The 23701-nt window shown below is 35.5% G+C and overlaps 1 protein-coding gene across 3 annotated transcripts in view; it reads right to left on the bottom strand.

The window, feature by feature from the left end:
• The window catches only part of Egfr (epidermal growth factor receptor), a 122297-nt gene that overhangs the window by 25527 nt on the left and 73069 nt on the right, over positions 1 to 23701 (bottom strand). The window lies entirely within an intron of this gene.

Here is a 23701-nt window from a genome sequence, read left to right as displayed (position 1 = left end):
CCAAACCTTAAAGTGTAGTTTAATACCTAAACCGTGCTAAAATGAAACCCACAGAAAATGTTAAATCATGTGAATGTATCTCCACAACCTCTTGACATAAGATGCTGATATTTAGGTGGGACGTTTATCTGATAAGGAACGTACGGTTTCCTTTATGGAGTATCCCCAACAGAAATCACTAAATAGCGCCAAAAGGCTAACTTTAGGGATGACCCCTACAACAAACTAGCGCCATCACGATGCTAACCCAAAGGATGCGGAATTATCTGAACAATTGTTCAGTGTTTAAGAAAAAGGGTAATATTATCTTCAAGAAATTTCGTTAATTCATGGCCATTTTAGAAAATGAATAACTTATTAGTCATAACTAAATATTTTGACTAAAATATTTATTAACTTTGTTATTTTGACTTAATAACTTTGTTATTTTGACTTAATAACTTTGTTATTTTGACTTAATAACTTTGTTATTTTGACTTAATAACTTTGTTCACGAGGTTTAAACAAATAATTGTAATTTAACTTTGCTCAAAATTAACGGATAATTTGCATCTCTAAACACGAAACAATATTACTGAAAAGCCTAGTTTCAATAGTTTAAAGAAAATGAAACGTTTGCCTGTCTGTTTCATACTCATTACATTATATTACATTAACGCAGGCAGAACTGTAATGGAGGTTTTTGCAACCCCCTCTAGTGTCTGACGGGCGAAACTAAATATTCCTGAGAATAATATTTTAAAATTAACGCGTTCATAAATGTAAATAAAGGATGCCTGCCAAATATTCTCGGCACCGGCGAGCCAATGACTCCGCCTACTTTTGATAATTCTGGGGTTCCTAACCTAAACGGGCGAGAATTTCATGGGGGAGAAGATAGTATCGCGGTTCAGACACCCGCGTGAGATGAGGGTCGAATAAAAAGATTGAGCTGGAAGATTATTCTCTTTTTCTTCTTCTTCTTATTTTTTAATAATGGACCGCGAAAGAAAAAACTAATCTTTAGTCTCCAGAGAGAAATGAAATATTTCCTTTTATTTCTTGCAGAGATTGTAGCGCCGATCTGCCTGCATTATTATACCACCAAGGTCCAGATTAATAATAAATAACTTCAACAGGAATGCTGTAATACCCGGTGTACAATGATTTATATATTTCCAACAAACCTTTTATCTATTTTTCACCCCCTCAAGCACAAAGATGCCTGGAGGTGAAGATTCTTTTTTTTTTTTTAACAATTCTTGTTTTATTTAACACCTTTTAAAATAAAACCCTTTGTTTTCTCCGGAACATTTCTTCGCACAGCGGGAGAATCTAATCTATTTCTTCAAAATGTTCAATTTAAGATATCGTTCTGAATTGGTTTCGCGGGACGAACAAATTGTTCAAAGAGATTATATTAACTATTTTATGTTTTAAACGTTCTCTGGACTTTGGTCAGACTGAACTATAATATTAATGTTCGCGAATTAAACGTCACAGGTGTTCAAGTCAATGAAAGGAATTCATAAATATTGTTTCCTCTTTCTAAATTCTTCCGTAAAAATGGCACATATATTGTTAATTCATGTGTATATATTGGTTAATTCATGTGTATATATTGGTTAATTCATGTGTATATATTGGTTAATTCATGTGTATATATTGGTTAATTCATGTGTATATATTGGTTAATTCGTGAGTATAAATTGGTTAATTCATGTGTATATATTGGTTAATTCATGTTTCTATATTGGTTAATTTATGTGTATATATTGGTTAATTCATGTTTCTATATTGGTTAATTCATGTTTCTATATTAGTTAATTCATGTTTATATATTGGTTAATTCATGTTTATATATTGGTTAATTCATGTGTATATATTGGTTAATTCGTCTATATATTTGTTTAACTATGTATGTGGTAACTCATTGTAGTGGTTAAGATAAAGTAAAAGAGCATGATTTTCAAAGTCAAACATGTTCATCCGACACATTTGTGTTTGTGACTGTCATACAACAGATAGACGGTTAAATTCTACATGAACCGTATTTAACCGAATTCATGACTAACTTAGTCTATTTATCATTTTAAATTCAGAATAACGTTGGAGATGTAAACTCAAAAATATATCGATTCAAACAAAGTCTTATTTCTTATGTTAACAGATTACTATGCCAAACCCTTCACTAAAATCTCGTTTTCGGACGCCATCGTATGATATTTCTTATCGTGTGCTGCAAAACAGATACAATAGATACGTCTTTCGATATTAGAAGGGATAGAAATCCTGAAGGTTAAGGGGTTTAACCGTCTTTTCGAGAATAACAGTTTTCCTTAAGCCAAGAAGCTAGTAAAAACGTTTAAGTATAGGTTTCATTAATTTTAATAATCACAGTTAATTGTTACCTCAAGGATATTTCATTAACCTAAATAGTGATAAATAAAATTGAAAACGTTATGGAAATATTTGGAACACATTGCGCATGTACCAAGGGACCAGTCACTTTACCTATTCGGTGTACCGTGTACACGATGCACTTTTGACTGTAATACAGGGATTACGTGTGATTGCTAAAAGCCCTACCCTTAGTAGTGCTAAACCGATTACACATAACCAGTAAAGCCTGTCTTTAATCGATATACCAAAATTCTAATAGTGATTAACCTTTGCCGAATCCGTTAAATAATTTCTGACATTTTGTACTGTTGTAATTTTGGTTAAAAATTTGTTCAAAATTCAATAATATCGATGACACGTGACAGTAACTAGCCTACCAGATCACGAAGGCACGAACGAAGTTGCGTTATAATATTTGGCTGTCCAATTCTACAAAATGTTCCATGATCTCGACATTACATGGTACAAGGAGCTACGTTACTTCGTACTAGGAATAAAACTTAAATCCGTCTTCTGTCTAACGAGAAAAACAAGCGTAATTGTATCGACTTTGCAGACTGCACCGGTGGACGAGCTACGTACGTTGAAGGAAAACGAATGGGGCAGTTGAAAACGGAATAAAAAGCTGCCACGATGACTACTTTTTGAAAAAACATGGTTAGAGGAGATCGTGCAGCGAAATGTCGTTATGGAAAACATACTTTTAGGCTATTGCACGAGCTTACGTGTAATTTCACGATTTTCGAACGTCACGAGTTCTGAAAACCAAATCGTGCAGCCTCTCTTTCTCTCGACGGATCCGATTTATAAATACAGTGCAATTCTCTTGAGGCGATACTGATACGAAGACCCTTTACTAAGAATTCGTTCACATTTGCTCATCTAGAACTACAGACATGTGTAATCTAACCATAAACTAAACCTGACCTAAACATAAAACTAGCTAATCCTAACCCTAAGCCTAACTTAAGAATGAACTAAACCTGACCTAAACATAAAACTAGCTAATCCTAACCCTAACTTAAGAATAAACTAAACCTAACCTAATCATAAAACTAGCTAATCCTAACCCTAACTTAAGAATAAACTAAACCTGACCTAAACAAAAAATAGCTAATCCTAACCCTAACTTAAGAATAAACTAAACCTGACCTAAACAAAAAACTAGCTAATCCTAACCCTAACCCTAACTTTAGAATAAACTAAACCTAACCTAAACATAACATAAAACTAGCTTTACCCTAAGCCTAAACTAAAACTGACCTAAACTAAACACAGCCCGAATCAAATCATGACCTAAGCCCATGCCTATCGTAAACCTAAGCCCATGCCTATCGTAAACCTAAGCCCATGCCTATCGTAAACCTAAGCCCATGCCTATCGTAAACCTAAGCCTATGCCTATCCTAAACCTAAGCCCATGTCCATTCTAAACCTAAGGCTATCCTAAACCTAAGCATATACCTATCCTAAGCCTAAGCATATACCTATCCTAAGCCTAAGCATATACCTATCCTAAGCCTAAGCATATACCTATCCTAAGCCTAAGCATATACCTATCCTAAGCCTAAATCTATGCTTATCTTAAACCTAAGCCTATGCCTATCCTAAACCTATCCTATGCCTATCCTAAAAACCAGTGGGTGGGGGGGTCTTATCCCCAAAGATGTACACGCGCAGCGTAGTTCTACGAGGTTTGAGTCAAATTTGACCAAGAAAGACAAGCATTTTGGGTTCGAGGCTAACTTCAAGGTCCTGTAGAGAGTAGAGACAAGATAGTCTATTGTTTATAAAATAATGGATGTCGACCTACAATACTAAAGAAGATACGAGCAATTTAACTTACTGGAACCTACGTGATAGGCCTTTGCATAACAGACTGAGGAACATTTATTAGGTGGTGCTTAATTTAAAAGGTCATCTTTTCTATTGTAGAAAGACACATGATTCAAATATGAAATATCAATTATTTTATTTGCTTCCATTATGAATAAAATATAAAAAATAAAGCGAGAATCCTCTACTAAGGTTAAGAAAATATCAAAATAATAAGAAACCGGTTTCGAACTAGATTTCCCAATTCGTATTGGTATTGAATTTATGGATTGGTCTATGATATTGAAGAATTTTCCATCCCCTTTGAAAGTATTTATATTTTGAACTAAAACCCGTCGACGCATGATATGGGGGCACTCTATTCGTGCGTCGACAATTTGTTCGTGTTCACGCATTTTAGCAAAACTTGCGAATTTTTTTCTTTGAACAATTTTCATTTTACGTGCAAATCTTTTTCTATCCACGAAAATAGTATCGTGTCTAAGAATTCGAAATTTATCGGAGAAAATACAGAACACGTGTTAAAATATTGAATCCCAAATGAGACTATACCATGTTCCACTATTAAAATGGTATACAAACATCCGAGCTTTCCAGTGGTACTCTGCACCGTTTTAAGAAGGAAACCAGTAGTGGCTCAAGCAAGCTGCCTGCCTAACCTTCCAATGAATTGTCAGATTTTATACGAGTTTTTAAAATAAGCTGGAATTTTTGCCCTATGGGGAAAACCCTGGGGAGATTCTGGTTTTTTATTAGCCTGACAAGTCCTGTTCCTTCCCCCCTCTTCTCTCGTTCGAGACTCTACACCGCTCTCGGGTCAAATCTTAAAATTCTTGGCCTCATTAATTAAACGGACTCTTGTTAAATGGTGGCACGAATTCCAATCTAAATTTTAGTTCCGATATATATTAAGCTCATTTTAAAGCCAGGAATTTTTAAGGTTATTTGGGATTGAGGTACTAAATCATCACAGGGGCATTCCATAAAATGTCTAATGGGAACGATAGGAATGTTTTGTGTAATATTTGGATTTATAGCCGAATTTGTTGATAAAAATAGAAAAAAGTGGTTAATATTCAGAGTTATAAATTTGTCATAAGAGAAGCTTAGGTCAACAGATCAAAAAATAAAAGAAAATAAAAATTTGTTATTCGGGAGGCGAACTTTTAGTTTCATGGAGGATTAGTTTTCACGATTAAAATTAACCATATTAGTACAGAAAGATTCAATCTTAATTCCACAGGAAACCCGTGTTTTTCTACGTTAATATATACACAGTTTTTAGACTAGGAGTATTGATAACATTTACCCCAGGAGGCCAGGCTTCTTCGTACTGCACTTCGTCCGTAAAGTCGCCGGGCCTCCTGTTGTAAATGGTATCAATACTCCAAGTCAGAAAACGATGTATACTATTTCCAAGCTTCCCAAAAATTAAATAATTGTCATTACAAAATGTTTTTAAATCGTTTAAAGGTGGAATTCATAAACATCGGACGCAACGCAATTTAGTACAGGCGAAGGCAGGTCGTCGTGCACAAACGCTCTGCCTTCGCCTGTTCTAAATTGCGTTGCGTCCGACGCTTATGAGTTTCACCTTAAATCGCCTAATTTCGATTTACTCAGTCAACTGGTGAAGTTATTTTAAAATATCACGATAAAGAAACATTGTCTAATAATTATTTAGCCTTCAGCTCCGTTACTTTACCGAGAATTTCTTATCAAAGCTAGAGGTAGGTAACGTGTCATTTAGCCATAATTAAGCAATAACTTGCAAGCCAGGTTCCAGAAATACCGGGGACTGATGATTACGCAAATACGCATTAAGAGTTTCTACATGGGGGAAGGTACGTTTTCTCCCCCTCCACTTTGAAAGCGTCTACCTTCGTCTTATCCATATCTCACATCCTATTATATTGGCTTACCACAGCCCTATGAAGTTTCAGACCTTCCATTAGATAACAAACAGAAACTGATTTTAATTTCTTAAAATGAACTTTTATGATAAAATGAACTATTTATGATGAGCGTGTTCAAGGTGAATGTAGATATCAATAGCAAGTGTTCTAATAACAACGAATGTTAAATTAAACTATGTTATGTATGTCATCTAGTTTAGTTAAGGCCTGAACCCATCAATAGAGGGCTATAATGGAACGAAACGTTTCTCCAACAACACTGTTCAGTTTGAGAACCTCGTAGCTGTTTATTTAAATCTTAATCTATAACTTTAACTTCACTGCAGAGTAACAATGATTAAACGTAAGGCCTGAACATCCACTCGAAAGTCAATCACCCGATAAACTCGAATTCTCTCTGGTTTTGGTACTTTGGGTCGTTTTTATTAGAAGCCATTAGGGGGGTTTAAAATAAACGCCAACTTTGAGGGTTATCCACCACTTACGATTTTCCCGCCAAGAACTTTGAGCCTCTTATAAAAATTCTCCTATATCACAATCTAGGTATAAAACCGTTAGAGATTAAAGTCTCCTGATAGTGTTTCCGATATCTACGTTCGAGTACCCTGGTCGTACTATACCAGAAATATTTGGAAAAAGCTAATTGAACTGGTGGAGGGGAATAGGTGTCTAAACCCCGAAATCGAACCATTCTTGTTGTGTCTACTTCTAGGAATTTATAGGGTCTTCAAGTTCACTCATTAAACAACCTTGTATGTTTTTAAACTAAATATGTGGGTTTAATTTGCAATGGAATTTGGATACATAGAATTAAATTTAACCTTTTTAACATGCTCTATATTTATTTCGAAATGTATCTCCGTTGTAATGGGAGGGTCCAAACGCGTGTGGTTTAAGAGGCTCCTCCCCTTTCCGACAAAATGGCAGTTAACTTTACAGAGTGAAAGGATAGTGGGGGAATGCGTTTGATTGGATAAATAGGGGATTGACGTTTAGCTAACTCTCTATACTTTGGTTTACTAGTTTAGCCGCAGTTGTTTATTGGGAAAACTTACATAGGTGCTAGAAGATAGTACAAAATAATTAGGGTCGAAAATAAACTGATATTTTTCTAAACAAAAAAACTTTAATTTATTTGCTAAACTAATAAACTAATGCATAAATTCTTTATTGGACGGGATATTTACAATCTCAAAATTGGTTTGTTTATCCAGATCAGGGTTGGCACGTTTTTGCCAGGGGTGGAAAAAACCGCGGTTTTTACCTGGAAAAAACCGGGCGGCAAAAACTAGTTTTTGCCGCGGTTTTTTCCACCTGGTTTTTTCCAGGTAAAAACCGCGCGGCAAAAACCTTTTTGCCGCGGTTTTTTCCACTTTATGTGGAAATAACGAACTAAATTTTAAAAATAAAAAAATTCGGATTTGAAATGAAAATAAAACGTCCAAAATTCTACCATAATTGTATAGGCTTATGAAGTGGGTTACATTCTCAGTATAAAATGGAGAAAAAAAACCGCGTGGCAAAGAACGTTTTGGCTTTGTTATACGAATAAATGAAAAATCAGTCCTTATTTTTCGCTCAACACTATTTTTTTCAACTCGCTAATTTTGAGTTTTCGAAACAGATTAAAGCTAGAAACTGCTTAAAAATTATTGTTTAGTTATCAAATGCGAAGCAACCAGGATCATTGGAATGTGAGCAAAATTTCATAAGTTGCAAGTTTAAAGTGGATTTAGCTCGAGCGTTTAAAATACAATAAATGCTATAAAACTGATTAAGATTGAGACATATTAGCTGTTGGAAGACATATAATAACACGAATGACAAATACAAAGCCAAAGTTAGCATTTCTAATTATCATTTCAAAAGGGAAAAGGTTTTTGCCACTTTTTGCCGGTTTTTTCCGTTTTTGCCGGTTTTTTCCACTTTTTGCCACGTGTCCCGGCAAAAACTAGTTTTTGCCGGATTTTTGCCAACCCTGATCCAGATTGGGTATGTTTTAGATTTTCAGAAACGTTTGGCGTCAAAAAGGCAACTCTTCAGTGCACCCATTGGTGTGATAGTTTTTTCTTTTCGATATAGTAACATAAATAGAACCAATTTTACGCTTTGCTTCGACTATTATGATTTACTTTTATATTTTTAATTGGAACTTTTTCAGAAACACTAATATACAGCATACACAAATATGAGAATTAATTAACCTCTAATTAACATAACTAAATTCCGGCGAATAATTAGCAAATATGGAATACAGGTTAATAAAACAATGTGGATAATGGCCATGATGAGTTCTAAGATTTTTCGAGAAATGTAACGCGACAAATAATCATCAAAAATTATTCCACCACGCCTCATCCCAATTTTTATACTAGAAACGTATATCCATCCTGCATAATTTAAGTTTTTCTTATTCCCATAATAAGGAATTTTAAAACATTTACCCCTACATGTCTACATTCGGAATCATTAATTAGTATTTGCAGTCTTTTTTCTTCGGTATATGGTGCGCGGTTCTCTAAATAATAAGGCTCTTGTTCTGCCCCAGGGACGACAAGGTGAATAATTTAATTCCCCGTACTGGACGGAACCCTTAATTTTATTTAGCATTAAATATTTTACCCACTACGGTTGGCACGGAACCTAAAGGTGGCTTGTCTGATGGAAAACTGAACGCCTCACTGACAGCTGAACTCTGACTTAAATGTATAAACTTCGGAGGCATAATAAAATATAACGATTCGAAAGGTGGGGTAGGAGAAAACATCTTCCGTTTGAAGGATTTTCTTTTAGAGCTTTTACAAAGTAATAAATTCCCATATTAAGATAGACTTAGAGCTAGGGGAATGAGATTTACTTGGAGCTATATCGCTTGTACTTTTGGTTGGCCAAAACCGAAAACGTCACTGAGCACTAACGTCCCCTCCCCCATTTTCTATTTTACGATCGGCGCCGAAAGGTTGCCAAGGTCATATTTAGAGCTTGCCACTGCTCCCTGGTGGTGCCTAAGCGCGCGTTTTACGGCTTCTATTTTCGATGGGAGATACTGCGCATGGACAGTTGATCTCTCTCGGGAACCCCAAAAAAGCTAGGAGTATAAATTAAAAGTATTGGTGACCAGCATACCTCTGCAAAACAATAAATAAATAAAAAAATAGGGCAGAAATCGTAAAATGAAAACTTCAGCGCCATCTAGTTAATGGATAAACGAAGAAAATAATCTAATTTTATTCATAAAGCTTTCTCTGCGCATCGCTAAATGAACAAATAAGATCAAGCTTTCTGTAGTTTTGAGATAATTTTTGAATCTTATACTTTAGAAAAGGTTAACGGTCAGAGGTTTCACTAATTCTTATGGCTACCATCGTTGTAATTTGTCGCTATGATGACTCACGGTCTCTTCTATGAGATGGGCTGAACTTGATGCGCAGTAAACTAAAAGTCCGGCGTCAAGTAGAAATTTGGGACGAAAACATTGAATGAGGGAACTCTTCTGTTTAATACTCTTTGGTTACATGACCACAATCATAAGTTTATAAGATAATACTTCGTAACGCTAGAGATTTACTGAGAGTTAGGTCGAGAACGACAAGCGAGAATTGACTACACTCGGTTTTGCAGTCCATCTTACTATTTAGTCTGTACTAAGCCTTTGGCAGCACCTTACTAGTCGTCGCTTTACGAGAATCTATGGCGTTTCACCTACGCCACTTCAGGACAAGCTCTCAGTAACCAGTGACAAACTTATGGAACGTATCTTATGACCTCATGCTAAGCTACGACGACTCCTGGGCTTTTTTTCCTCCTAGGTAAAAGCTAAGACGCAATGATTCTTAGCCTTTGGCCTCGAGAAAGATTCTCAAAGGCATAAATAACGAATAACCACGAACTTTCGCATTTTGAATGTTCTACACAACAAAATACAAAATTGCTGCGATATTTTAACCTTAAACTTAGCTTCTCTCCTACGGAATTATAAAAGCGACATAATCCGCGATGGACTATCGAGTTTAAGGGTGTTTCCGACTTTAGAACAAGCTGAAAAAAAACCACCCACGATATAATTGATGAAGTTGACAAGGGTCGGGATCCAATTTAGGCTTAATTTACACGTATTTAGCTTTACAAAAACCCGATGACAAGATGAAATTATGACATAAAGAGATTAAAGATTTGGCGACTAGTAAACTTGACTAATTCGAACGCCCTAATGATGCATGTGTTTTCTACAACACGCAAGGTAACGGATTAGATTTAAAAGAGGCAGTGTGTAAGTCACGAGTTCACTTTAAATTTTCCAACAAAATTTTAAAATTACATGACATATTAAAAAATTTTGCTTAAAATAATTTAAGCCTTTTATAGAAACAGAAGGATTTGCTACTAGAAAGTCCTCTGAGTAGACAAGTGTTGCCAGTAATTTGTCAGTGCATTTCAACCGCTATCTGTAACCGACTGGAAAGTTTGTAGTTCTGTTCGATTCAGATGAACAGTTCCAAACCTGAGATGCTCTCACATGGCAGCCCTGAAGCACAGATAAAGTTAAGAAACGTAGAAGGGAATTTCCTTAGCCTCTTTAGTGGTAGGTAACCCTCAATAGAGCTATCTCAGAAACCTTAGTGTGACGTCACCCATTCTATTTGCCCATAGAACCAAAGCGGTACCAAACATGGCCGCCCACTGCCAAAGCTGAGCCTGTTACCTAGGCACTGATGTCACAACTGAGATAGCTTAATATACACACAAGGGGGTTGATACATTGCCGTCTCTGCGCACTCTCATGATACCAAAGACTACAACGCAGGCGCCACAAAGCGAGATGGAAGGCAAAGTTTTACTTTCCCTCTTAGTTGCATAGAAATGGTCTATATTCCGTAAAAGTATGATGTAGTAGTGTGATGTTAAAGTTATAAATAAGGTTTAAAATTCATCGTGAATTATTGGGAAATATGTGTATATAAACTTAACAAGTTTAATTTGAATCATTAAGACATTTTATTATGGGAATGGGAGTTGGGGAGATTTAAAGGTTTCACACCGTTGAAATAGTTCAAGGGTTCACATTCCTTTAGTTAAAAGAAAGTTAATCCTCAAGATTCTGATATGAATTTAAAGAAACTATAACCAGGATCTTAAATCATAGTAGGTATTAGCGCAGGGAATTTTCCTAATCTTTATAAACGTAGAGCTTACAAAAAAATCCCGACTTCATCATGCATTTTGATTTTAAGGCTACCGTGAAACTCTCACGATTTTTGCAACCCAAAACCGGATAAACGTTCTGTTAAATTCGTTGACTTATTATTTGAGCTTTGAAAGACGCGTAAAAAAAATAATCTAGATACTACGAAGGAAGGCATTTCAAATTCCGAAAAACCAAAAAATTTTAGAACTTATTTTTTAATTTTTAGATTTTTATCTCATTTCTCAAGTTTAGATTCGCAAAATTTCGTGCTTTTACAGAACCGGCCTTCGAATCCATTACAAAAGGCTAAACATCAATCTATTACACGTTCTAAGACAGTACTATTTACGGGTAAAAATTTTCCCCGCATAGGGTATGAAATCGTAAGAAACAATCTCGAAAGAACCCCCAGCATAACCGATGAGAAAGGGAGGGATGAACGATGAAGACCAACACCTATGGAACGTCATTTAATAACTCGCGCGTGATGGTAGGTTCGAAAGCGTGGAAGATGGTGGTGGTGGTGGTGCACACTCGCCAAAAGGTAAAAGGGGGCAGCTCTCGCATTTTGCATTTATACAGCGTCGTGACCGGCTGGCTTTGATGGGAATGGAATGAGGGATGAAATAGAACCATCTTTAGACCCCCCTCTCTCTCTCTCTTCGAGTTTTTCACATCGCCATGGAATTCGAAGCGAAAAAGCTCCATCGTTTTTTATTTTTCATTATTTTAAGGTTCACCCATTTTTGCTAAAACACTACAAACGTTCTACTTGTAGTAGCTGTTGTGAAGATAGAAGAAATTAATTTTTGCAAACCGACAAAAGTAGTAAAGAGCCTTGGTGTAAAACGTTACCAAAGTGCAGAAACTTCGCACTATTAGACTTTGCACAGTTGGAGCCAAGCCAAGGTTTGAATTTGAGCAAACTTTTGCGCAGTTGCACCAAGGACAAGGTTTGAATATGTGCAAGCATTTGTACAGTTGGACTGAGGACAAGGTTTGAATATATGAAAACATTTGCACAGTTGGACCGAGGACAAGGTTTGAATATGTGCAAACATTTGCAGTTGGAGCCAGGCCAAGGTTTGAACATGTGCAAACGTTTGCACAGTTGGCCCCAGGCCAAGGTATGAACATGTGCAAACGTTTGCACAGTTGGCCCCAGGCCAAGGTATGAACATGTGCAAACGTTTGCACAGTTGGCCCCAGGCCAAGGTTTGAATATGTGCAAACGTTTGCACAGTTGGCCCCAGGCCAAGGTTTGAATATGTGCAAACGTTTGCACAGTTGGCCCCAGGCCAAAGTTTGAATATGTGTAACCGTTTGCACAGTTGGCCCCAGGCCAAAGTTTGAATATGAGCAACCATTTGCACAGTTGGGTTCAGGCCAAGGTCTTGCACTATGGGGCTCGTCTGTTTAGTGCAAAAATTTGCAATACTGAACCGTTGCCAAGATTTGTATGTGTACAAATACACCATATTAATTGTGTAAATATTCGCATTATTGGACCTGCACCGCCGCCAAGGTCCATATCTGTGCAAACATTCGTACTACAGGCCTTGAACAAATGCCAAGGCCTGTCTGTATTTATGCAAACCTTTGCTCACTATTGGATCAATGCCAAGGTGTGATAAAATTCGCCTGAAGACCCTACACGGCTTTCTAACCACGGTATTAGTTGCAATACGCATTTGCGGAATCATATTTACAGGGTTTGTCTGACTTGTTTTCATCATTTTTGAAAGAGCGTCAGTCTGAACCTTAATATTATCTGTCTAATGTATCGCATTTAGAAAAAGCTTTTTTTTTCTTTCTTTCTATTTTCTTCCAGCTTTTCTTTAACCCTGAGACGCGCTTTGGACGGGCATTAAAACGTTTTCGGCCGCCGCGATTCTTTATGAAAAAAATTATCTTTTGAAACGTCTCGTTCTATCTTAAATATTTTCAAGCGCTATTCCAAAAAGATTAGTGGAGCTATTTAAACAAAACATGTTCAGGTTGTAGCTTTGGAAAATTCTTTAACCGAACCGAATTGTCTTCGTTTTAAGATAAAACTAAATGCTATAGTCAAATCTGAATTTTCTATTACTACTATCTAAATATCATAATTTTGCTAAACATTTTTATCATCGTTTTAGTCAAGGCTGCGATCGGACAGTTGTTCAAATCCCGAACAAGATAATAAGTCTTTATAGCTTTATTTACAATTAGTGTTGTTCCATACCAGTTAGTTTTAACTATAATTACTCATTATCCAATTTGAATAAAATTTATAGTGCTGCTGAAAAGGTGTCTTGCTTATTTTTAAGTTTTAAAACGTGGTTTCATATCTGTGTAGTTTAGTTTACACACTAAATAATCTGAACACTTTTTTACGTTTTCGTTTATCAAAACAATATTACCAGATTTTGGTCCTTTTAACATCTTTAATGAAAGTAGATTCTAGTAACACGAAGAGAAGTTTACGTAGCATTGAAATCAGGGATAGATTTAATTTTAGAAGTAGGAATGGAGAACAGAGTAATGTGGGCGCGCGTCAGAGTATACACCGGACCCCCTTCCACGGGACGGAGGGGTATGAAAGAAGAGGCGGGTCATCGCGACAGAGGTAAAATGGATACGTGTTTTTCGCTGTCCCCGTCAGCAACGTCATCAAAACGTAGTTTAAGTGAGCCAATAAGATAATTTGAACTTTACGTTACGTGTTGGAGGGAGGGGCTCTATACTGGGCTAAGAGTCGGACTGAAGTAAATACTAACCGTTCTCCATTCTTACTTCTAAAATTAAATCTATCCCTGTTGAAATCAAATCATCTTAACGTTACGCGAGGATTTCGACCCTGAATAAATACAGACAGACGAAAACAATGTTTGGGAATTTAACTTAATTTCGGAATAATCTTTAATTTAGACTACTAATACAAATTTGCAGCTCAACAATAATACAATGCCAGTGAAAACAAGTTGAAACTTCAAATAAATAATTTATACTTCGACGTAAATATCTATGTAAATGAATTTATAAATAGCTACTTTGTTTATATCTGAATAAATTATGAATTATTAATCCTTTGTATTCTAGACAAAGAACTCCCGAGTGTTGTAAATTAAAATCGACGAATTTCACGGTTCACTGTATTGATAATGTTTTAAGAAGACCGCGAAAATATTTTACAGTCAACTTTCTAAATAGAGCACGACGTTAAGAACCACGAACATTGGGGGAAAATGAAAGGTGTCAAAGGTCTCATGTATGCGGAGGAGAGGCAACATCCTCGAGAAAGAAAATTCATTAAAAGGAAGACTATCGCGAAAATATAAATTAGAAAACGCGCCGCTTCAAAAACCAGCTTCTACAGGAAATATTTGCGAGGACCATCAATTAAATTTGGCAGATTCTTTTCGCCTACCGAATCTATTCTCCTCACGCACACCTGCATAAGACGCCGCTTGCGTAAAACCTGGTACTGAACGAAGAAAATTAAAATTGAAAATCTTAAAGCTAAATATAAATGCGTGTAAATGAATCGGTCTGTTCAAGGTGCCTTTACTGTTGTGTGTTTCCAATGTTCACGTATCATATGTTCAATAGACCTTTTTCAAAGGTTGGCCGCAGTGTCGTCTGCTTGATTCAGGGTTAAGAAGAAACAACCGTTCCATGGAGATAAACACGTTAGATAAATTCTTCAAAGTCCTTTGTTTTAAGCCATATCTATCGTCTTTGAATCCACCAAACTACTACTTTAAAGGGTCTCAATTGACAGTTGAAAAACTGACTTAAAAACGTCTGCAATGTAATTCAAATGGAAGTGCTAAGCCTAATTTGTAACGAAAACGTAGGTGACGCAAATCGCGCCAAATCTGAAAGATCGCCAATTTCTTGATCTCTCTAATGTATTTATATAAGGTGGCTATTTGAAACCAGTAGCTTCTGTCATCTACAACAAACATATTGTTCTTAACTGTTCACTGAGAAATATAAAAATTGTCATCCGGTTTTATATTGTACAAAGGCTTAGCTTATACATGTTTTAGAAAGCAGAATAAACTACACGTTGTAAATTTAGGTAAAATTGCATTCTTCTAAAAAAGTAACGTCTTTCAGTTATACAATTTCGAATTTACAATATGTTAAAACGTTTTCGGCTAAACAGCCGGGTTAGACAAAGTTTTAAAGCCGAAACCTAGTAAAAAAGCTCTTAGCAGTAGGATGTTTGGTTCATCACGTGTTTGTTTACGCTTTTAGCTCCTCGTTTTAAACATAAAGGACAAAAAAATTGTTTTCCGAGGTGGCTATTAAAACTAGTTTAGGTTCCAGCTAGCGTTAAATATGGCCCATGACGGAATTTTCGAACTATCCGCGCACGAAATGTATGCATAGCCAAGGCCCGATAAACGTGTAAAAAAATCCTTCTAGCTCGTTTATAAATATTGTTCCAGGGATTAAGGTTTAGAGAAATTTTGTTCTGTGGAATCTCTTAGATACGAAACGGCAATTTAACTTGAAATAGTTCGAAACGTGGCTACAGGATTTACCGAGTTACAAGAGGCACTTTCCTTTTAGATAGGGTATGCGAACACCTGCGAAGAAGTTGTACGTGGTTCGTCCGTCAAACATGCATGGCCTTTTACATCCTAAAAGCAGCATTAGTTTACTGATCAAATACGCTAGATACTACGTTTTTGCCAAACAACTGTCAGCATCTCCGGGATATACGGGGCACTACAGAGGTATTTCGTAGGGAGGGAAGTTAGAGCAGGTAAGGTCCGATGTTTTTTTTTTCCCTTCCAAAAGAGGGAACTTCACCACCTGAGGACGCGTTTAATTCGTTACGCACACAACGGGTTCTACCTAGGAGAGAAACATCTTCTAGATGGTACCTTTTGTCTGTATGAAGAGTGTAAAAACTGCTTTTTTTGTGCTCTCTAAGATATTCAGAACCATTAGAACATATTACCCGTTCGTCGTGATCAGCCAGCACCTAAATAAACTTTTCGACTATTGTTGACTGAAAAACCTTTTTCTTTTGCCAAAGGGATTCAGCTTTTAGCTCTAAAACGTTAAGGGTCTATTTTCGGAATTTCACGACCTAGTGTAAATATGGCATGTTAGGTTTTGACGTTTTCACGATGTTAAGGTGGCTGCACACTGTTTGATGTTAAGTCGGATGCACACCGAATAATTTTGAACCAACAGTGTTTATTAAACAGTATCTACAGACCATGTCTATTCGACTTCATTGTTAATTGTCTTAACTTATAATTATTAACCTAAAAGTCAAAGGTCATCGGTTTTCACGGGCTGATGTATAATTTCACAAACCATGCATTGATTTTCGAGTTTGGTTTATTATAGACTTGTTTTTCTCCGTTCTGTCAGAACGAGTTTTTCGCGTTACATTAGTATGCAAAAATGCATACTTCGCGGCTCAAAAAACAATTTTCAATAAACATCTCAACACTCTTTTGGTTGCTTAAGTCATATGAATTTTTTTAAAAACTGTTTCTAATATCTCAAGGACTCCATTGGTTTGTGTGTTAGTTGTTTAAGTCACAGAATATTATGTAAAATTTTAAAAACTGTTTCTAATGTTTTCCGTTCTAAGATTTCATTAGGATGATATTCTAATCGCTAAAAAAATGTTGGGCAAGAAATTAAACTGCAAGCAAATGAGAATACCGAAGAAAAACAAGCCTGGAACGAAGACATGCAACAAAAAGAGTACTTGAGTTCTAGACAAACTGAAAACCGAGCATCGAAACTAACAATGTCTGTTAAATTATCAATTAATAAGCAATACACTATCCCTTTAAAAAAAGTGTGTGGTTAAAATTCTGCCTTAAATCTTTTTCCTGAGATTGCGCAGAAACGGCAATGGATCAACCTTCTTGTATGTCCCGATACTGAAGGGTTGCCTACCCCCTTTTTAAAGTCGAAAGGATCTATTGTGGTTCCGTCTCAAATTTACTAAGGCATAAAAATAAACAAATGTTTTTGTCTTAGTATACCCGCAGGCAGTATAATATACTTATTATTACACAATTGTAAATGAGATTTTTTTTCAAATTGAAATTAATTTTGTTAATTAGCAAAGTGACCCCGTAATTTCTCCGTTACCCCCACGCACACTCTAAAGCCGCACGAAACTATGCGCCTCAGGTACTACAATATTAATGTTTCGCTCGCAGGAAGTTTGGTCGATCTGGAATTATAAAGTCTATAAAAGGTAGGCGCGAAAATGGCTGCTCTAACCCAGATTTTTCTAACCTGGCCCTAAGGATGGTGCGGAGCTGAAGCGAACAACTTCCGTGAAGATTCAAAAGCGGATGTTTTGTTTTATGCAATTTGAGGGAGGATTAATTATAAAATATTTCGTTCAATAGTAAACTGTTTTGAGAAAGTCTAAACATAAGTTTTAAAGTTTTCTATTTAAATAAGGTTTGTAGCAATTTTAGATACATACCGATAAAACACGTTTACACACTAGACGATTTGAAACTGTTTTGAACGATTTTTCAAGTGTGTAATCCAATTTTTAAAAAACATTTTGCCTTTTTTTTCAAAACAGTGTTAGCAGTGTTTTTTAAATAATTTTGGTATTTTATTGAATCTAATTTTATAGTTTTTAGAATGGTTTTCAAAATAAATTTAGCATTGATTTCAAAATAGTTTTAACATTGTTTTTTAAAATAATTTTAGCACTTTTTGTAAAATAATTTTAGCTCTTCTTCTAAAATAATTTTAAAACTTTTTCTAAAATAATTTGAGCATTTTTCCTAAAATAATTTTAGCACTTCTTGTAAAATAATTTTAGCTCTTCTTCTAAAATAATTTTAGCTCTTCTTCTAAAATAATTTTAGCTCTTCTTCTAAAATAATTTTAGCTCTTCTTCTAAAATAATTTTAGCTCTTCTTCTAAAATAATTTTAAAACTTTTTCTAAAATAATTTTAGCTCTTCTTCTAAAATAATTTTAGCTCTTCTTCTAAAATAATTTTAAAACTTTTTCTAAAATAATTTGAGCATTTTTCCTAAAATAATTTTAGCATTTTCAAAACAAATTTTTGCATTTTTCACCACAATTTTGCATTTTCAACTTAATCGTTGCATTTACTCATAAAAAATATCTCTATTATCAAAATTAAATATAAATATTTGTATTTATGTTCCTGAGGTTAAAAATTGATACAAAGTCTTTAAAGGCTAGACGCAAAAGATTCTAACGACTTCCTCTTACAAAAAAACCAAGAAAACATAGAAGCGACACTGGGAATCTTTTTCGTGCCATAACGACCCTAGAAGTTTTAGAGGAACTTACTGACGTCACCACGCCCCAAGCGCTGTTCCGTTACCTGTCCATCACATCTCGAAATTTCATCCGTTTACAATGGAGGAATTGAAAAAGGATTCCTAGTGTCGCTTCTATATTCATAAATAATACCAACTTCAAGTGGAAAAAATAGTATAATTGAATAGAAAAGAAAAAAAATAAAAAGAAAAAACACGGGAGTCCCTACCCTTTTAACGATTACACGCTGTCCAATAAAAATGCCGCCTACGCACCTATAAGACACTCGTATTGAATTTCCCTATTGGTATTTTATTATCAAAAGTGTCAGTGTATATCCTATTTTACAAGGGGCGTGGGCAGGACTAGATCTTTTTAAACCACAGTGCAGGTATGAACTATTTTAGCATTAATTATTCGTAGCGTAGGACGGGCTTAAAACTCTCCATTTGCTATTTGTAGAGAGTTTTGCTCAATTTTAATATGTAACTGGGTCTAAATTACGCAAAATATTACACATTTAATAAAACATAATGATAGCAAAAAAGTATCGCAACCACATTAAGTATGACACTCGATGAAAGACGTTGTTAATGTTGTGTTTCTTAGCTACACATGATTTCTGATAGCCTAACAATGTGTCTAAACGTTAATAAAAGTGATCTTTCGTGAGGCAGAGCCAATAAGTATAAAAAAACAAGGATTGATATGGTTTTAGTTTCCCGAAAATTGCCCATCCCAGTATTCAATGGATAATCAACGCCCAGATAAAACCCTTTCCTAAGAAAAGCTGAAATTTTCCAGGAACGTTACTCTTAAGAAAGTGTTTTTCCGATCCGCCGCCATTTTTCAAAATGGCGACCAGAAATGAAAAAAAAAAACCTTTATGGAATAACGTCCATGCATTTCAACAGATTTCTTTTATATTTAGTACACTGATTCTCTAAGCCCTATAGACGGGTTTTGTAGCTTTTGGGTTTCGATTTACCGCCATCTTTCAAAGTGGCGGCTGGAAAAAAATGTCCCTAGTGGCTGACTGGTAAGTGGTAACGCCGGGTCCCTTTACTACTAGTATAACATAATGATTAAAGGAAGCAGGCTAGTTGTTTACGGTAAGTAACATAACATCTCTAAGTATGACAATCGACATTTCTGAGTAATATATGATTTCTAGTAACCTCCCCTCCACTGTCACAACGTTCGTAAAAGTGATCCATTGTGAGGTACAGCCAAGGAGTAACATGGTCTTTGAGCTAATAATCCCATTTTCATGCAAAACTAATGTTCATCTATAGCATGGGAACGAACCTCCCTTAACAGTACCGTTTCCTAAAGTTTTCGGAGATGCATCACACCTGGCTTTTGCCCTATAGACCAATTCGAATATTACATGCAGAGAAAAAAACTTCCAGGGGCAAGCCGCCATGCTGAATAATTTCTCTCCCGCCAGGAGACATCGCTAGAGGCATGACCGGGCTTGCTAGCCTCTAACACGCAGTGAGCTTGGGCTGCCATCTAGTGGTGTTTCGTGGCGGGAGAGAAATTATTCAGAATGGCGGCTTGCCCCTGGAAGTTTGTTTCTCTGCATGTAATATTCGAATTGGTCTATTATAAATACATGACAGTGTTTCCATGTTTTGAACAATTTCTATATTGGCTTTGACTACAAAAAATATTTTTAAACATTCTCCCTTCTATTTATTGAAGTTATATTTTCATGTTGTATGAACCTTTCCTTTAAGAATTTTGGCTGAAAATTTAAAGTTAAAATAAACACTTCTTAATATTAAAGGGAGCCATCGGAGGGTTTGCATTTCCCTCCCGCGGATTTCCGAGCCCTCTTCTAGCTACGAGGGGAGTGAATAGAAAGTATCCCCCCCATGGCCACCTAGAACCAGGCTTCTCCCACAGAAAACTGAAACAAAGTTGGACGTGCAGATTCAGCGCCACAAAAGTGCAGCGTCGAAATTTGAAACGAATAGGCAGACTGGCTAGCATACCCTCCGGTGGCTCCCTTTAATGCACAGCGTTTGAGAGACGTCTCACTGCAATGTGAAGTGCCATACTTAAAATTACTACGTTACTTATGTTAAGTATTAAATATAACTAAACAAACGTCGTCAGAGGCGTTTTTCTTAGGCGTGTTCTGCTTTTATTTTCCTTAAAAAAAATTGCATTCTCCGTCTGACTCGGAAAACACAATATTCCCCGGACGAGTTTTTGGAAAATTAAGGTAAAGAAAAATGCTTTAGCATCGTCGAAGCATGGTGGTGGCATATCGGAGGCTTAGACTATTTTTTGGGGCTGATAAGCACGTTCTAGACATACATGGAAGAAATTTGACTCGAGGTCAGGTACCCAATACGCGGTGGAATAAGGTCCCGGGGACCGAAGAGGGTTTACAAGGTTATGCCCGGGAGAGCGGGAGAAGGCTTAAATACTGGGAGAGAGCTGAGAGAGGGGAGAAGGGGAGGCATTGCAAAAATTTAACACTTGTTTTGGTGAGAAAAGAAACACCTTTGCCCCGCATACATCTATAATTAGAAGTGAAATAGCGATTACTTTTCAAAGAGAGACTGAAATGCATTCCAATACTCTGTGCATATATCAAGATTATCTTGAACAAACAACAAATTATTCGATTAGAAAAATAATTCTATTGTATGCATTTCACTACAATGCTTGTTTTGAACGAAAAAAAATTAAGATTGTAATATTTCGAAATTGCTTCTAAATGCGTTTCTAGGTTTGTCCACCGCTACTGGGCTCGTACAACTTTTGGAAAAGTTTTTTTTTAAAATATATATATTCCGAGGTTTTTTTCACAGATATTTTCAGGTGGAACGGGAATTTTATTTTTGAAATTTTAAATTTTAGTCTGCAATTTGTTTCCCTGAATTTCAAGTCTGCATATCGTTTCCCTGGATTCTCAGTCTACAATTTATATCCCTGAATTTCTAGTCTACAAATATTTCCCCGAATTTTAAGCCTGCAAATCGTTTCACTGATCGTTAAGTCTGCAATTCTTGTCCCTACATATTAAGTCTAGAATTTATTTCCCTGAATTTTTAGTCTACAATTTATATCCCTGAATTTTTAGTCTACAATTTATATCCCTGAATTTCTAGTCTACAAATATTTCCCCGAATTTTAAGCCTGCAAATCGTTTCACTGATCGTTAAGTCTGCAATTCTTGTCCCTACATATTAAGTCTAGAATTTATTTCCCCGAATTTTTAATCTACGAGATATTTCCCCGAATTTTTAATCTACGAGATATTTCCCTGAATTTTTAGTCTACAATTTATATCCCTGAATTTTTAGTCTACAATTTGTATCCCTGAATTTTTAATCTACAATTTATATCCCTGAATTTTTAGTCTACAATTTATATCCCTGAATTTTTAGTCTACAATTTATATCCCTGAATTTTTAGTCTACAATTTATATCCTTGAATTTTTAGTCTACAATTTATATCCCTGAATTTTTAGTCTACAATTTATATCCCTGAATTTTTAGTCTACAATTTATATCCCTGAATTTTTAGTCTACAATTTATATCCCTGAATTTTTAGTCTACAATTTATATCCCTGAATTTTTAGTCTACAATTTATATCCCTGAATTTTTAGTCTACAATTTATATCCCTGAATTTTTAGTCTACAATTTATATCCCTGAATTTTTAGTCTACAATTTATATCCCTGAATTTTTAGTCTACAATTTATATCCCTGAATTTTTAGTCTACAATTTATATCCCTGAATTTTTAGTCTACAATTTATATCCCTGAATTTTTAGTCTACAATTTATATCCCTGAATTTTTAGTTTACAATTTATATCCCTGAATTTTTAGTCTACAATTTATATCCCTGAATTTTAAGTCTACAATTTATATCCCTGAATTTTAAGTCTACAATTTATATCCCTGAATTTTAAGTCTACAATTTATATCCCTGACATTTTTAGGGTTTTCACATTTTCCAGCTTCGCATGAATTCTGCAAAAATGAGGGAACAAAGACTACTGCCTCAACCTAAAGTTTAAGAAAAATCTCAAACTATAACTGGCTAACAAAAGAAATGAAGCGATGGAATGGTACTTATTAATTGAAGACCCTTTAGCATTTCGGGCTCCCTTTAAATAGTGATTTATCGGTTGCCTCTATAGAAGGTAAATGGAGCTGGCGGACTATTAGGCGTCAGTAGGAATTTCATGCAGACGCCGCGAGGAATCTAGACTTTTCTAGTTTTTTCTTCTAGATCTCTATAGCAGCACATCGGCACATTCATCGTTCACGCATCAATTAAACATTCAAAAGTTAAATGGCGCAAAACTCGGGGAAAATTGATCGTAATCCAACTTTGCATAATACAAAATATTGTATTTACATATGGCACAGCGTTCCTTACTAACGTTTCTTAACACTCAGCGGGATACTAAAATTTGCCCAAAAACTTGCATGTATTAATTTTAGAATAGAATTAGTAAGCGGTTAGGCTTAGTTCATTCTTAAAAACATAATTTCAATGAAAAACTTATCTTGCTGTTCTCAAAGTGTTGCCAGGTCGTTCATTGCAAAGAGAAAGACTAACAGTTCAGTTTGAATTAGAATCAAACTTGGTTGGTTCGATTGAGGGCCTGACAACACTGCAAGGAAGTTAAACCAAAGAGAGGGGAGGAATTTCTCTAGCCCTTTTAGCGAAAACATTTCTACTTCTTGAAAATTTAAATAACAGCACAATTTTAACCTGAATTATTAGGGTTTGAAAATTGGCAAATGAGAATTAAGATTTCATGGTTTGTTTAGGTTAATTATATGCAGTAAAACTAAATTAAAGCAAGTCAGCAGAAAGACGTAGCTTCAAATTACACGCATTCCTATTAATGTTTCATCTGTTATCAGAAATGTTTAGTCATTGAAAAATTGCCAATTACTGGTTTGAAGTACAAGTTTTTGAATTGTTTCAAGTGACGTTTGTAATACTTCTAAAATTTCAAATAACATAGATAGCTTTTTAACTTATTTTGAATAACTTGTTTTATAAAATACAATCTTTCACTGGTTGCAAGTAACCTTCGTAATGGTTCTAAGATT

Source organism: Phalangium opilio, unplaced genomic scaffold (genome assembly GCF_054372755.1).
Source record: "Phalangium opilio isolate 3A_F unplaced genomic scaffold, DU_Popi_V2 ptg000013l_1, whole genome shotgun sequence".
NCBI lineage: Eukaryota > Metazoa > Arthropoda > Arachnida > Opiliones > Phalangiidae > Phalangium > Phalangium opilio.
The sequence above is the reverse complement of the archived record's forward strand: the minus strand, read 5'-3'. Positions and strand labels throughout refer to the sequence as shown.